Source organism: Anser brachyrhynchus (genome assembly GCF_964034855.1).
Source record: "Anser brachyrhynchus genome assembly, chromosome: 7".
NCBI classification, from domain to species: domain Eukaryota; kingdom Metazoa; phylum Chordata; class Aves; order Anseriformes; family Anatidae; genus Anser; species Anser brachyrhynchus.
In genome coordinates, this window is record NC_137701.1 from 33,691,471 (window position 1) to 33,706,407 (window position 14,937).

A 14,937-nucleotide genomic window follows, 5' to 3' on the forward strand; every position below is an offset into this window, starting at 1 on the left:
TATCAGATGAAATGATACTTCACAGATCTCCTGGAAAAATAATGGGTGTCGTTCTGGAGAAGCGTAGTCATACAATGCCAGGTGTAAGAATGTGCACTTGTATGTTGTTCTATGACACCTAAAAATTCAGTCTTTTGGACTCTGGCCCAGTGACCTCATGGAAAAACTCAGCTCTAGATCATGAACTAAATCCTAAACATAGGTGACAGACTTTTCTCTTTATTATTTATAGAACTTTATCATCACCTGGTTCTCTCAATTTAACACACTTTCCATGAAGTGCCTCAGATCCAACACTTGGAGCCTGTCACGCTCCACCTGTTCTGCGCAGCCCTTTCCCATCTTGCCATGTAATGACTCTTTCAAGGTTACCCTGAGACACATAGGCCTCTAAAGAAAGCTATTTAATTACTACACAAAATAATTATTGACAACCAAACCAAAGGGAGGAAAACAATCCCATTTATAGCTTATTTTGCCTGATGAACGTGTTAATAAAAATGCATTACATTGAATTACCTAATTAAGCAAGCACAAGAGGAAAATTCAGTTATATATTCTAAATACACTAGGAGTCACCATTTTATTTTCTATACTACTTATTGTGCCTTCAATTTGCAAAAGCTGAGCAATCAAAAATCCTTGCATCAGCTTTAATTGCTCACACTTCCAGTGCATAAATGCTTACATAGTAATTCTTCTGATACAGATTTTAAAAGTGTCAGCTTTCTCATTTTTTTAAAGCAGTTAACACAGACCTCACAATCATCTTAAGCCATTATCAACACTGCATTGTTCTTTTTTTAACACTTAAAACTTCTTTTATGACATATCTATGTAATTGCGAAAGAGATCTGCTTTTAGATTTCTAAATCTTTGTTTCATTAACTTGCATCATTCAGAGATGTTGGGCAGAGGGATAAATGTTGTGAAAACATCAAATTTAGTCTCAACAAATTGCATACGTTCCTTAACACATAAAAACAGTATGTATATTTTTTTTTACCTCATCAACTTTGAAATATCAGAAAAGTAAATCTGACAACATTTCCCCACATTATTACCTTATGTAGCAAACATTAAAGTCTGTTGCAGAAGGCTAAATGGTAAAAACAGAAATGTAACTTTTTATCAGTTATTTTAAACAAATTTTAGTCATAACACCCTCTTTTTGGTGCATTGATGATTTTTACTATGATGATGATATGATAACCTCAGTTATTAGAAAAGGTAATTTCCCAGTTATTGTATTGAAAGTCAGTAATTACTTTTTCAATAAAGAAAGTGAGAACTATTAGGACGGTGAAAGAGAAATAAATTATCTTTATACCCTTCACTCAATTAAACTATCATAGCAAGAAGGCAATGAATTAAGGTAATTTGAGGGAAGGAATGGGATTTTACATAACAAAGAGTTTAAACTTTTCAAAATCTGTAAGAGCAGTATATATATACTAACAGAGAGAAATTTGAATTTTCATTCATTTGATATCCCTAATTCATTCAACATCACTCCCCACATAGCTCCTGTTTATGATTCATTTAAGTTCCATACCAAGGTGTGGTTTGTGTTTGTTTTGTTTTGTTTTTTGTTTTGTAATTTTTGTTTTCCAAATATTTATTCTGCTTTATAGATCACAGTATGAACAAGAATTCAAGAAAATAAGATGCTCTAGCTGACATTTTGACAACAGGAATTTAGTTAACCCATACCAAACCTAAGACTATTGGAAGAGAACTGATCAGTCACAATTTTCAAAGTGGTCAAGAGTAGAGCAAGATGACTGTTCCGATATAAACTATGATCTTCCTAAAACTAAACCAGAGCATTCAGTCTCTTCTCATTCAAAGAACATTGTCCATTTAACTTCATAACCAATACAAGAAGGAAACTAAATTCTAGGTTTAGCTATTAATATGCAGCACAGCTACAAGAGAGATTTGGTAGGAAAATTTAGTATCTTTAGGCTTCTAGTACCTGAACTTCTGCATGTAGCAACTTTATTGTATCCCATCATCTAAGTTCACATTTTGTGTGTACCTGTTTCTTTTTATCTTTCAGCTCCTCCATCAGGCATAGTGCGGCACTGAAGCAAGTTAATGGCTCTTAAAACATTACCTCCTCAGGAGGTGTTATGTAGCAGAATATTTCACATTAGTACACCATGGCTAGACTGACATTTAATGGTAATCAAATATCATTCCTTTTAGTGAAACTGGCCTAAGAATTGTCTCCAACTCTCCAGGGGATGTAGAAAAAAATAATTCTAACTTTCAGAGTATTTGAGGATAGTGTAACTCAAGTAATTAAACTAACCTTTCAGCTTCTCAGTGAAAGAGCAGGACAGATTTTTTAGCTAAAATTTTATAATTTGTCATGTACTTTTCAAATCTAGAAGTCAATCTGAAGTTTTCAACAAGCAAATTCAAAGCTGAATTTTATTTTCAGTATGTGAATGAGGATGAGGACAGAACACTTCGATTGTGAAGGGTGGTTTTTTTTTTTTTTTTTTTTTTTTTGCATTGGTTTTATTTTAGCTCCTAGACTCAAAGAAAGCTAATGTCTACCACAGAAGATTCACAGCATTTTTCCCCTGTATTTTCAATTAACTAATTTGACAGTTTAATTATTTTTTTCCCCTCAAAAGATGAGACATTAGTTCCATGTCACACAAATTTAATGATGATTAAACAAATAAGTAATTTTTCCTAGGGGTTAGAGATCAGAATCAGGTTAAACCTTTTTGGAAAATTTTCATAATAAGACCCACTTATTCGCGTTGGCATTTGAGATTCTTAAAAGCATGGCCAGTGATTTCATCCATGATTGCCTAACCTAGGCAGACGTCTCCACTGTCCAAAGCATTTTTTCATCAATCCCTTTGAATAACATTTTCCCTTTGTGAAGCTTTCAGTGCTCAAGATCTCTCTGGAAATTGGTACTGGATCAGTAAACTGCTGGAATTGTACCCCTACCCATTACTAGCCATGCTTTCCCATACTAGAAAGTCTACAAATTTTTGATCACTCATTATGCATGTTAAATACTGGAGATTTTTCATACTAGTTTTTAAGAATTAAACCATAACTAAGTAGGTTTAATACAGACCTTGTTAACAGCAACTTACCTCAGTACCTCTTCTTTAATAAATACGTATCATTACTGTATATATATATATATGACATTTCAAGTTGAAGACAAAACCTTAACGCAAAAAAAACGACTTTACAATCCTAGGAAAGAGGAGTTGCACTTCTTCCACTCTATGATCAGAATCAAACTTTACACAGTAGATAAAACACAGGAACATCTGAAGGCATTTTGGCCAAGACAAGCTTATTCAGAAACAAAAATGGCACTGCAAGAGACAAATTCTTCCTCATAATATTCAACTTATCTGAAAACTTTCTTGGAAGAAGAAAGAGCACTAGTGAAGGATCAGAGTTATCTGAAATTCCAAAAAGCAGAAATACCACTGTGTATTGTGGTCCTACACTTTTATAAAGAAATATTACTGTTAGTACCAGAAATATTACCTCATTTCTTTGATTACTGTACTTATAACATGCTCAAGCAGTTAAATCAAGCTTTCTTGATTTACTGTGTATTTTGCTGAACACTTCACCTCCTATTAAAAATCCAGTATTGAAACTTCTCATATATTCAATTCTTCTCACTACAAAGAAAATTCAATAACAGCTCTGAAATATACTATACAGCAAAATATCTGCATTCATCTGATATAGATAAGGCAATTAAATATTTATTGTTCTTGGCTTCCTTTTTATTGCTAAGACCTAATACAACCAAACTAGGTTTTAAAATGCTGAATTTTATTCACCATCATAAAATGACTTTACTCAAAAAATATCAGATACATTTTAAGTTGCAAATCAGTCCATTTCCTTTTTTTCCTAGCTGCCATTTTTTTTATTATAAATCAGTAATTTTATTGATTGCAATTATAATTGCGCTGAATTACTCTGGCAGAAAAGAAACGTTCAAAGATCTCTACCATGACTATAAGTGAGAAGTTCACTTACTTCCCACAATCCAAATAGACATTTTGTTATTAATACTTAAATAACCTATGATATTGAGAAAAATAATAAATAATCCCAGCTCTGTACTGTTTGAGGTGCTATGGAATATTTTATTCCAAATTTGAACATGACTGCAGACATTTCACACAGCCCTACTTAAGACAATCTTCCTCCAGCTGCTTCTCCTTGCATGTGCAGAATGAAAAGAGGGAACTGAACAGAAAGTAATTAAGCATCTCCGTTGAAGATAAATGTCAGTATACAAGATAAGATGAAATTAGTTGTGTTAATTAGTTAACAGCTAGTTGTTTGCCATTTCCCTACCAACCATTCAGACCTTTGCAAGTCTCATTCTTAGAATAACTCTTCCTGAGTGCTTTACGGAAAACGTAGACAACTTGGATCAAAGACACCTGAGAGCTCAGTGCGCCAACTATAAGCAAGTCTCCTTCTGCCAGCCTTAATACCCAATGCCTACTGAAGTAGTAAATAATCTATATTTAAATCTGAAAATACTTGATTCTGCTGAATTATTTATTTTAGGAATTTTAAGTAGTTCATGAGGCCATGTCAATGAAAAACAGACAGTTAACTCATTCATGACACTTATCTCCCACATATAACAGAAAAAAAAAAGCCAAAACCAAAAGAAAACATTGAGCTATTCCAATAGCATTGCTATAACATTTTGTCAAAAGCAAGTGAGATTCTGTTACCTTTCAAAGATGAAACTGAAGCAAGCTTACATTTTTTCATGTTTCATATGCCCACGTATGCACTGATATATAGGTGACATCACACACTGTGACATAACGCTGTTTCTTTTATCGAATGTGCATATCCATTTTAAAGCTCATCTTGCAATATAGAAGGAAGCTACAAATAGCCTGCTGTCTTTATCGAGTCAATAGTTATTATGTGGATGGGCCATCCTGAGAGGATTCTTGCAAGTGAAAAGAGTTACAGAGAACTGATGAGCAAAATAATGATGTACAGTCAGACATCCTTCTCTGCCATGCAAATATCCAGAGACAAGTCTCCAACTACATGCCAAAAGTGACTGATGAATACTTGAATATAGCGTAAGTTAGACAGCCTATCACATCATAAATATTTGTATTTATTTCACGTTATTATCAACTTAACTGACATTAACAGAAGTATTCCAAATTCCCAGTGATCGGTTGTTTACATTCATTGCACATATGTTGATCTTTTTATGAAAGTTTAAGAGTTCAGTAACTCTCACTGCTGAATACTTCTGAATATTTCTAAGCAAAAGGAACAAGGGAAGGACATTTAGTAAACACAATTACAGCAAATTTAGCAAACATTTGGGAAAAATATGCACTTTATACTTCTCTTATCAGTTTGGAATATCTGAAGATACTATGAATTTTTTCTTCTGCCATCATGTATTTTCTTTTTATATTGTAACCATGGACATACTGCTGAAAGCAGTCATGATGTGGGGTTGAGACATAAGCAAGGTTTTGTATTATTTCACGTGGTAGTGCAATGAAATGCTGATAGATACTTCAACGATAATGCCTCTAAGTACAACAGAGAGGCTGAAGAATAAATTTTCCAGAGCGAATGTGCACAGTCTATATATAATCCTAGAGAGAATTTAAAGAATTTTTTGAGGCAATATTCCTGAACATGCACAGTTTATACAAAGTCCTACTGCAAAAAAGGCATACTTCTAACAACTACTTCCACTATAATAAAGCATTTCAGTAAGACAGGTACGCAGCAAGACAGGTATGTCTTCTGTGCGTGCCCAGACTCTGCATTCTGTTACAAAGAACAATAGCCTTCTAAAGTTCCCATCTCTACATCTTTTTCTGCTCATGGCTTTCACTGAAACACCAGCTAAATGTTTGCCTTACTTCTTAAATATTGATGGTAGCCCTTTCTCAACTGCAGGAGACGTCTGGAGCCATAACTGTTTAATCACCAAAGCCAACTTTAATAAATTTTCATTTTGCTATGATACTTATACATTAGTCAAATATATTACGTATCTGTACTTAAATGGCAAACTTACTTGCTCTATAACAAGTTTACTTATATGACTCAACATAATAGCATGTGCTGACTCACAGGTTCTATCTCACTTCATATGCACAAGATATACTAAGTATTACAAAATAAACAAGCACATCCTTTTCATATAATGTCTATGGAGTGTGGGGGAAAGAAAAAAAAGAAAAAACTTTTCAGAGGATTTCAGGGCTAGATACATAAGGAAATATATCAGAGTAGAAGAGATGCTGCATAGTGTGTTAATAATGCTTTTGTATGGCACTACACTTTATCTGTGCAGGTATCTGAAACTAAAAATGTCAGTAAACTGCACTCACATATATATTACAGTAGCCAAAACTGCACAAAAATGCAATTCTTCTACATAAAAAAGCTTAATTTCAAGACTATGCAAAAATGATATTAAAATATGACAAGCATAATAAACACAAAAAAATAAATTTTGTTCTCTCAGTGCTATTTCCATCCTATTGACTTCAGATAGATTCTACAGTTGTAATTCAGAATATTTCTGACCTTTGCCTTAAAAGATCTTTATAGAGAAGCCAGAGGATCTGTCCATCCAGAACGGAGGAAAGTGGAGCGATACTAACTTTAAATCTATCTTGCTGTAATCTTTCTGAAATACAAAAAGCAATTTATATGTTGTACAGAAACCAATGAAGTCATCTAACTTTAAGTTATTCTACCCAGATATTGGGGAGTTTGGGGATGTATTGTGGAAGCAAAAGATAGAACTGAACAGTCTCAAGTGAGGAATCCCAGGACCTAATGTAAATTAAAAAATCTGAAGTAAATGGGTATATTTAGAGAGTGTATACACACGAAAAATAGATCTGTTCAGAAGGTCTACAACAGCATTATAGAACTAAGGCTACTTTAAACGATATTTCTGCATTCCTCTCCCCCCCCCCTTCCTTTTTAATTATCAAATATTTAAAATATTTTTGCTGGCAAGGAACAACAGGATAGACAATAATCCTTCCTTAATTATTACCAGTCATTTCCCCTGCTCTAAGTTGTTTTTAAGTAACATGTATTGCATGACTGATATGAACTGAGCACAGCAAAATACTGTCCACAAGGAAGGGCTAGGGTTTTGCAGTTCTCAAACCTACATATTAAAAACAAAAATAAAAAATAAAATAATTTTTAAAAAGTCCCATTCATGGAACCTACTTTTCCAGATTACATTATCTGAATACAGTAACTTAGAAAAGAATGATCATTATTCAAATTTAAGAAGTAGAGGGAAACAACTTTACACTCATCTGGAACGTGATTACTGTGGTGCAACTCCACCAAGCTGAGCACTATTATTTCAGATTTATAGTCACATGTATTACAGCAGGTGATACAAAGTGTTTGGAGGCACTGGGGCTTTGTGCATTACTAAGTTCAAAAAACAAAATCTGTATGCACTACCCACAATGTAATTTCATATTTTACTTGCCGTACAGTAACAGATATCTATCATTTCAAACAATTTAAGGAGCACTTCCCATCCATTCTGCTTCATGACCTAGACTGCTGGCCTCCACTAAGTTAGCCTGTCACTATGATGAAAGGCAACTCACCAATGTCAAGGCCATATAAGATGACAAGAATGCTAGAAATTACTTGAAGTTCTTTCTTATCTTGAAAATAAACAGCCCTAGAATACTTGAAAGTTTACAGTTTCAAGTGAACACATTCATTTAAATAGATACACTAACAAACACAACGTGGATAACGAGGCAAACCTAAAAACAGATGCCACCCACTTAAATTCAGATATTTGATTAAGACATTTAAGTTAGGAGTCTTGCTATAAGTGAGATACAAAGCTCAGAAAGACAGTTCAGACATCTGTTATCACTGACTCATCTTCTTGTGATACCTATCTCATGAATTGCCCTATAGAGAGTACACAGTGTCCTTAGAGTTACACTATTCCTGAATTCACACCGCTGAAGTGATGGAAGGTGCCTGATTTGCAGCCAGAATAATTATTTCTTAGGTTCACATACTGGACAAACCAGCTGTTTTTTTTTTTGTTTTGTTTTTTTTTTTTTTTTTTTTTTTAATGTAGGAGCATTGACTCCTTTATAATTCACTTACTGCTTAATATGATTGGTTATTGAATTGGGAGCAACAAAGTCAAGTGTTTGAGTATGTGTTTCAATCTCCATTATATATTTTGTTTAACTTTCAGTTAATCTTGAGTCCAAATATGCATGCACAGACATCTAAGAATTGACATGGTTATTCCATTGTCAATTACGAAACTTGATCCAGGATTTTGGATCGTATCCTCTTGTGCAGCATTCACGTGCACGTAGGTAGGAGCATACTGTATGGAGACATTCAACCAGTTACAAATGGTAAGGTCAAAAGTGAATTGTTTGTGTTTTGGAGAGCTCCTTCCCCACTCTAAGCTGTGAAAATAAGAATCTGTGTCTTTTAATAGGAAAGATTCACAGTGACAGGGCTAAAAAAGCCAGAACAGCATTCACAAACATCTTAAAATTTGAAAAACAAACATGTTTAAGAGACACACATATTTAACAGCTAGGAAGAAAATCAAAACCAAAACCAAATATTTCAAACATTCCAAACACTACAGTGACAAATACGTGAAAACACGTATCATTTTAAGTTAAAAGGAGTATCATTCACAATTTGTTTTCACTCAGTAAACACTTAACAGAACAAGATATTCTTAAATAACATTCAAGAAAACAACCTGCATAAACCACAGACCTTTGTCTCTCACACAACGCAACAAATCAAGAACTGCCTTAGTAAAATAGAAAAATGCTTCTTTACTTCAGCTATACAACGATGCTTTTATTGCAAGATAAATTTTAGATCAAAACTTCAAGTTTGAAGGTGTTTCAATGATTACTGCAAATATTATTTTGTTCTGGAAAATACCTAACTTATATATAACCCCCTATTTATTTATATTAGTGTTACAAGTATTATAACTTCTTAGTTGTCTCACTAAGAAAAAAAAAATCCTCACCTACAAGGAATAGTCAACAGACAGCCTTTTAGAATCAGTAATTACCATATATGAGTTAAAATTTACTGGTGATGAAAGAACTTCACTTTTCCTTGCTAATATGCACTGAAAAGTTGTCTGATTTCTGTTCCTCTCCCCTTCTCCTCTCAAAATAATTCAGTTTAAAAAAAATGTTACGCTTGCACCCAATTATACTAGGAAAAACTCTGAAATTTACCTTATTTGTCAGGCACAGCGCTAACTTATTATTGACTATTCTAATGCCAGATCACACATTTCTTTAACTCAGTCCTAACTGCATGGAGGTGTTTGGGTAATTACACAAGGAGTCAACTATTCTTATGTGGGGCTGCTATTTGCTTGAGATACACAATCTTCATTTACTGTAGGATTATCTCTGTTGGTATAGAAGTATAATCTTCAGTAGGAGTCCATACAGTAATCTATCATCAGCCCCAAGCCCCTGGCTGATAACGTCACGTACAGCAGCCTTAGCAGTGATACTTTGCTCTTGGTCCCAGAGAAAAGAGTTGTCTTTTTTTTCCTGTAGTAAAGTCTCAAATCAATGATGCACTCTGTGGCAAAAGATGGGATGTTCAGGGCAGATTTAAACCCGGTCATTCTAGTATTGACCTACACTTCACCTTGAGACTGCTTTCTGAGAAAATAACTAGATTTCATAAGCTCTGCACAGCACATTTTATAGATTACTGGCAGGCCTCTGATTCAGTGTATCGAACAACTTGAGGCATCTGATCAGGTGTCCTTGAAAGGATAGTGTTATTGACAAAAGAGCTGTGGAAGGGGCTGGGGAGCTGTGTTTGAGACAGAAGCATGGTGGGTGACTTCTACAGTCTCCTTTGTTATATTTACACACATATACACACACAATGAGGTTCATTAAGGTCAATTAAGACGCAAAGCCCTTGGCCATAAATATTAAGCAGCCTATAACTGCAGAGCACAACCAGCTCGGTTGTAACCAGTCTCCAAATCAAGATTACGAAAACACAACTATGATTACTGCATGAAATACAGGCATACACTGCTTGCTTAATACTCAGGTGATACCATTAGCTATACCTTAATTGATAAATAAAAAAGATTTCAGTTAGCAAACTTAAACACTGGATCTCCAGTCATCCATACTGCTTAATTCTTAGCTTACTCCCTAATTCTGTTTCAACAGTTCCCGTTCTCTCTTTCCAGTACAAATCTGCTACAAAGCGAGCTAGCCCCCAGACAGTATGGGTACGACCATGCCTTGCCACTTAGCTGCATGGATCAATTCCCAATTCTCTTCCATTTAGCAGTATAAATATAACAAAAAAGAGTAGAAGAGACTCATTCAAGGGAGACAACCTTAAATCAAACTACCAATATTATGTTTATCACCATCTATTCCAGATACCATGACACCAAACCAACCTTCAACTGCACTTCTACATATCAGTTTATTCCACATTCCTGAAACTGAGCTGATTAGGAAGGATGAAGAACTGTGAACCAAGACATTTTTGTTTCTGACCATCTGTCAGTCAAGTTCCAGCAAAACAAAGATAAGCAGGTGAGGTTATTGATTGACTTCACAGAGTCATGGCATCTGATACTGGCTCTGGCTCAGTATTGGTGACTCAATTTCAGAAATATTCAGCTCAATACATTCTTAATAAAGAATAGCACTTCGGAATCTCTCTGTATTGTTGCTACAATGCTAGGTGAAAAAGGTTTTACTGATACCATGGAGCTCAATCATTCTGAACCTCTCAGAAAATTTCAACTATGTAGCATTCAATTTATAAGAACCTATGTGCCTCTTTTACTATAATCATGACATTGTTATGGGCTGTTAGGTTATTTTTGGAGCTAAAACTCCAACTCTAAGTTATGAAGGGTAGAATTAAAATATATAAGCAGCTAAATATATTGAAAATTTACTTAATGATTTTTGTAGATGTCATACGATTCTACTTTGTGCTGATTTTGAAGCACTAATTATATAGATAAAAGCAACACATTTACCCTGTGGCCAAATATTTGGAGTACATTTTTCAAATCAAAATGGTCTATAAAGCAATAAAAAACATTATTTTCTTTCCAGAATAAATTTGATCATTATAATACTGCCACTTTTAAGCTGATACTTTCCTCAAATGACTTTAGAAATGAAGTGCTCAGCTGGACATTCTACTGTGTTTGAGAACTCCTATTACTCTCTTCCTTTGTTCACTCCGCTATTTTCAAATTAGTTCTCTTACATTTAAGTGTAAATATCCTGGATCATTGAGATCTTTTGAGACAGCTTGTCCTATACTTTTGAAGAAAGTAAACTTTCCAGGATATGAAGAAAGTTCTCTCTTGAATTAACTGGTTAAAAGCTGTAAGAAAAGTGCTGGAACAACATATAAATTCTCAACAGTCAGAACTAGAACTGTAAAAAATGTAAAGAGAATCACAACAGTGAGTAACTGAGCAATAAAGTTATTCTGCATTCTCCAAGTGTCAACTCAATTTGCAGTGGCACCAATTCTTTTCCAATTCCCTCAGTTGGTCTAGTAAAATGTATTACATCACTTCCTACATATAGTCCTACAGCACATTCCTTTCTGTTGTATCTTACTACAATATTTACAATTGATTATATTCAATTTTAAATAAAACAAAGATGTTTTCTTAGTTTTGAATGTTTTCTAAATGCTTAATGCACTTTAATGGCATGTTATTTGTTCTTTAAAAATAGTTTTCTTATATATATATATTCTATGAAATATCATTTAACTAGGTATACTTTTCACTGAATGCCCTACATTCTAACAAAACTATTAAGTTACATAAAATACCATATGAAGTTTATGGAAAATTAGGGTTGTTAATTAAAACAATTATAAATGGAAAGAGCATTTTAAATTACTTTTGAGGAAAAAAAATGATGTGCATTAATGTAAGCAAAGGTTATGACAATTCAAACCTCTACTCTACATTATTTTTCAAACTGTTCCTGTTCTTTGATTAGATATGCCAATCAAATTCTGAGATCATGATTGAGGAAGCAATGAAGACTTCCAGCTTTGGCCAAATGATTTAATAGCCCAACAATGCTGTTAGTAATATCCATATGCGCATTTAGATTTATTAATCATGAATGGAGAGGTGAAATATTTTTTGTAGGACTGCCTACTACACACAAAGTGAATCAAACAGCAGCAGCAGAAAAGTATATGGTGGTATAGCCAAAGCTTTCTAATACAGGAATGTTTATTTCCATTAAGGTATGAAGTCCGGTCAGAGCGTGAGTCTAAGCAAAACACAGCTAATATGTTACATAGTTTTTTTTTGTTCAAAGTGCATTTGTGCACAAACACCACTGGGCCACAGTAATTCAAAATACTGGACTATATATATGGCATCCATCCTCTTGCCTGCCACATTAAAGAAAATCACAGCTTCTGAGTCAGAGAATTTTCTATTAATTTTCTATTTTCTATTTCATTTTCTATTAATCAAGAATAATAGATCAGGCTTTCAGGAAGGAAGAGGAAGAACCCAAATTACTATGCTCTGTTGTGCATTAAGGAACAGATATTTTTAAGATTCTCTTGGAACAGGGTATAAAAACAAAACAAAAAAAATTCTAAGTAAATAAAATATTTTGTTTTACTGATACATAATTCTATCTCAGAGACTGAATTCTAGTGCTTGAGGCATGATAACACAAACCCTGGAAACCCTGAAATATGACCTTGGATCAGTCTGACCCTAAATGGAGTTGACCAAGCCAGCTGCAGGTCAGCGAACTGCACATGGAATAAGTTCACAAAACAGGATGGGATGATCATCCAACTGCACATCCATTAGTCTGACTTTGATAGCCCATAGAGTTTAAAACACATTGAAAGGAATGAGCAACTGAAGAAAGTAAACACAAAACGAGATAAAAGCCGATACAGATTTAACAAATGTAGATTTGCCAGATAAACTTTATATGTTCTTTGAAGGACAATTGACTTGCCTGATAAAAAGCATACTGTAGATATAATCTCTCCAGATTTCAGGACAGTATTTTATAAGAAATCAGCTAGGAAATATTAAACTACAGACGGTAGTAGTTAATACAGAATTTATAGTGATGCAGGTACATGGCCAGGTAGGAAGCTGTCCTCCTTAGAGCTGGTGGATCTCCTGTGCCTGTACTCCAAGTTGATCAGCAGCAAGCCAGCTCTGCATCAGGAGCATCACTGGGACAATTTGGAGGTTGGTGTTCTGAAAATGCAACTATTAAATTGGTTTTCACTGATTTTACTGAGTTGTGCTGGATTTATTAATGGTGCTATTCACATGGATGAATAGATCAAGATATGCACACATTCTGCACAGACCTGGAAACACTATTTCAACAAGAAAAAGAAGGAAAAAAACTAGTTTCAAGGTGCTTTTTTGTTGTTGTTGTTTGACAGATGAAGACAATGTAAACATAAGGTTCCCTACCTTAAGTTACATTATTCACTCCAGTGCTGATAGTTCCTACTGTTCCTCAAAATAAAAGTCTTAAAACCTAGAATTTATTTTTGGGCCCCAGAACAAGGAGAGGACTTGCATTTGGCAGAGAAGAACATAGACTATACCTTGAAATGTGTGAAGGGAGGAAAAGAAATTTCAGTGGTCTGTCCCCAATTTTCAAGATGAAGACAGTAAAAAACATGTAGAAATCTATTGCAGAGTAACAAAGAAATAGCTAGCAAACTTTACTGCCTGAAATACTAACAATAAAAAATGCTACATTCCTAAACACCTCTAACTGAGATAGAAGCGTTACCTATTTCTTTTAATGGAAGGGAACATGCATGAAAGTAAATTTGAAGCCTGTAAAAACTTTATGGACTTGATTTTACTTTTATAGACCTAGATCTCCTTTCAAGGTCTGCATTCTCTGAGCACAGTAACCATGACTTTTGGCAGCAAGTGTATTACAACAGGACACAGTCTGGTGCTGTTGTAGTCGTGCAAAGCAGAACGCACAATGGGCCATGAGGAGGTGTGGCTTGACAAAGGACAGGTAGAAAAGACGAAAAGGGTTAAGAGAGGTATTAGAGGTAACAGGCATGAACATGATCTCTGGTATCATAGCAAGAGACAACAGGACCCTGTAAAGGGAGTAGAAGAAAGCTGACAGGAAGACACGTGAGCAAATGGGAGTGGCATCCACAGAAAGGACTGAGTGAGAATCACATAAAAGAGAGCAACTGAGGAAAAAAAGATGCGATTTATACAAAAAGTCTTGTAGCCTGGTCAGAAAGATCAAGAACGACTGCAACCATGGAGAACTGTAATTGGGAATACTTCTACAGTGGTATTAATTACTGCGGATTGAGTCATCTTCTAACCAAGAGACGCTGGGTTTAAAACATGAGGGATTAACATCACCTCCCCAGCACTCAGTTTATTAGTTTCATATCAAACTAAATATACAACTGTCCAGAAATGACACAGAAAATGAAGCTCCTTTCTCCACACTCAACACCGATGTTTACACATGCTTGTAAACACATATTTTAGGTATTCTTAAGTATGCATGATGCTTCACAGAATAAGAAAGACAATAATAAGAAAGACAATATTTCCTTCCTTTAAAAGCTGTTTTTACTATACATAACTTCTCTTATGAGTTTTACAAGCATTCACCTTATATACAACCGTTAGGGACTTCCTTAAAATGTTTCACCTCAAAAACCGGGTTTGACTTTAAGATTCATATGTGACACTGCATATAGAGTTAAAATTCTCAACTATACCTCCCTTTTATAAAATGTTAACACTTGATCTACACCAACTTGAGCTCA

The 14,937-nt window shown here is 34.5% G+C and overlaps 1 protein-coding gene and 1 long non-coding RNA gene across 2 annotated transcripts in view; one reads left to right on the forward strand and one right to left on the reverse strand.

Moving 5' to 3' along the window:
- LOC308197966 overlaps positions 1-10,419 on the forward strand; it is a 74,707-nt gene extending 64,288 nt beyond the window's left edge. The window contains exon 3 of the long non-coding RNA XR_013953484.1: positions 1-10,419. This exon is cut by the window's left edge and continues 18,874 nt beyond it. This is a non-coding gene — a long non-coding RNA (uncharacterized lncRNA).
- DPP10 (dipeptidyl peptidase like 10) overlaps positions 1-14,937 on the reverse strand; it is a 494,333-nt gene that overhangs the window by 370,006 nt on the left and 109,390 nt on the right. The gene's annotated exons all lie outside the window — the stretch shown is intronic.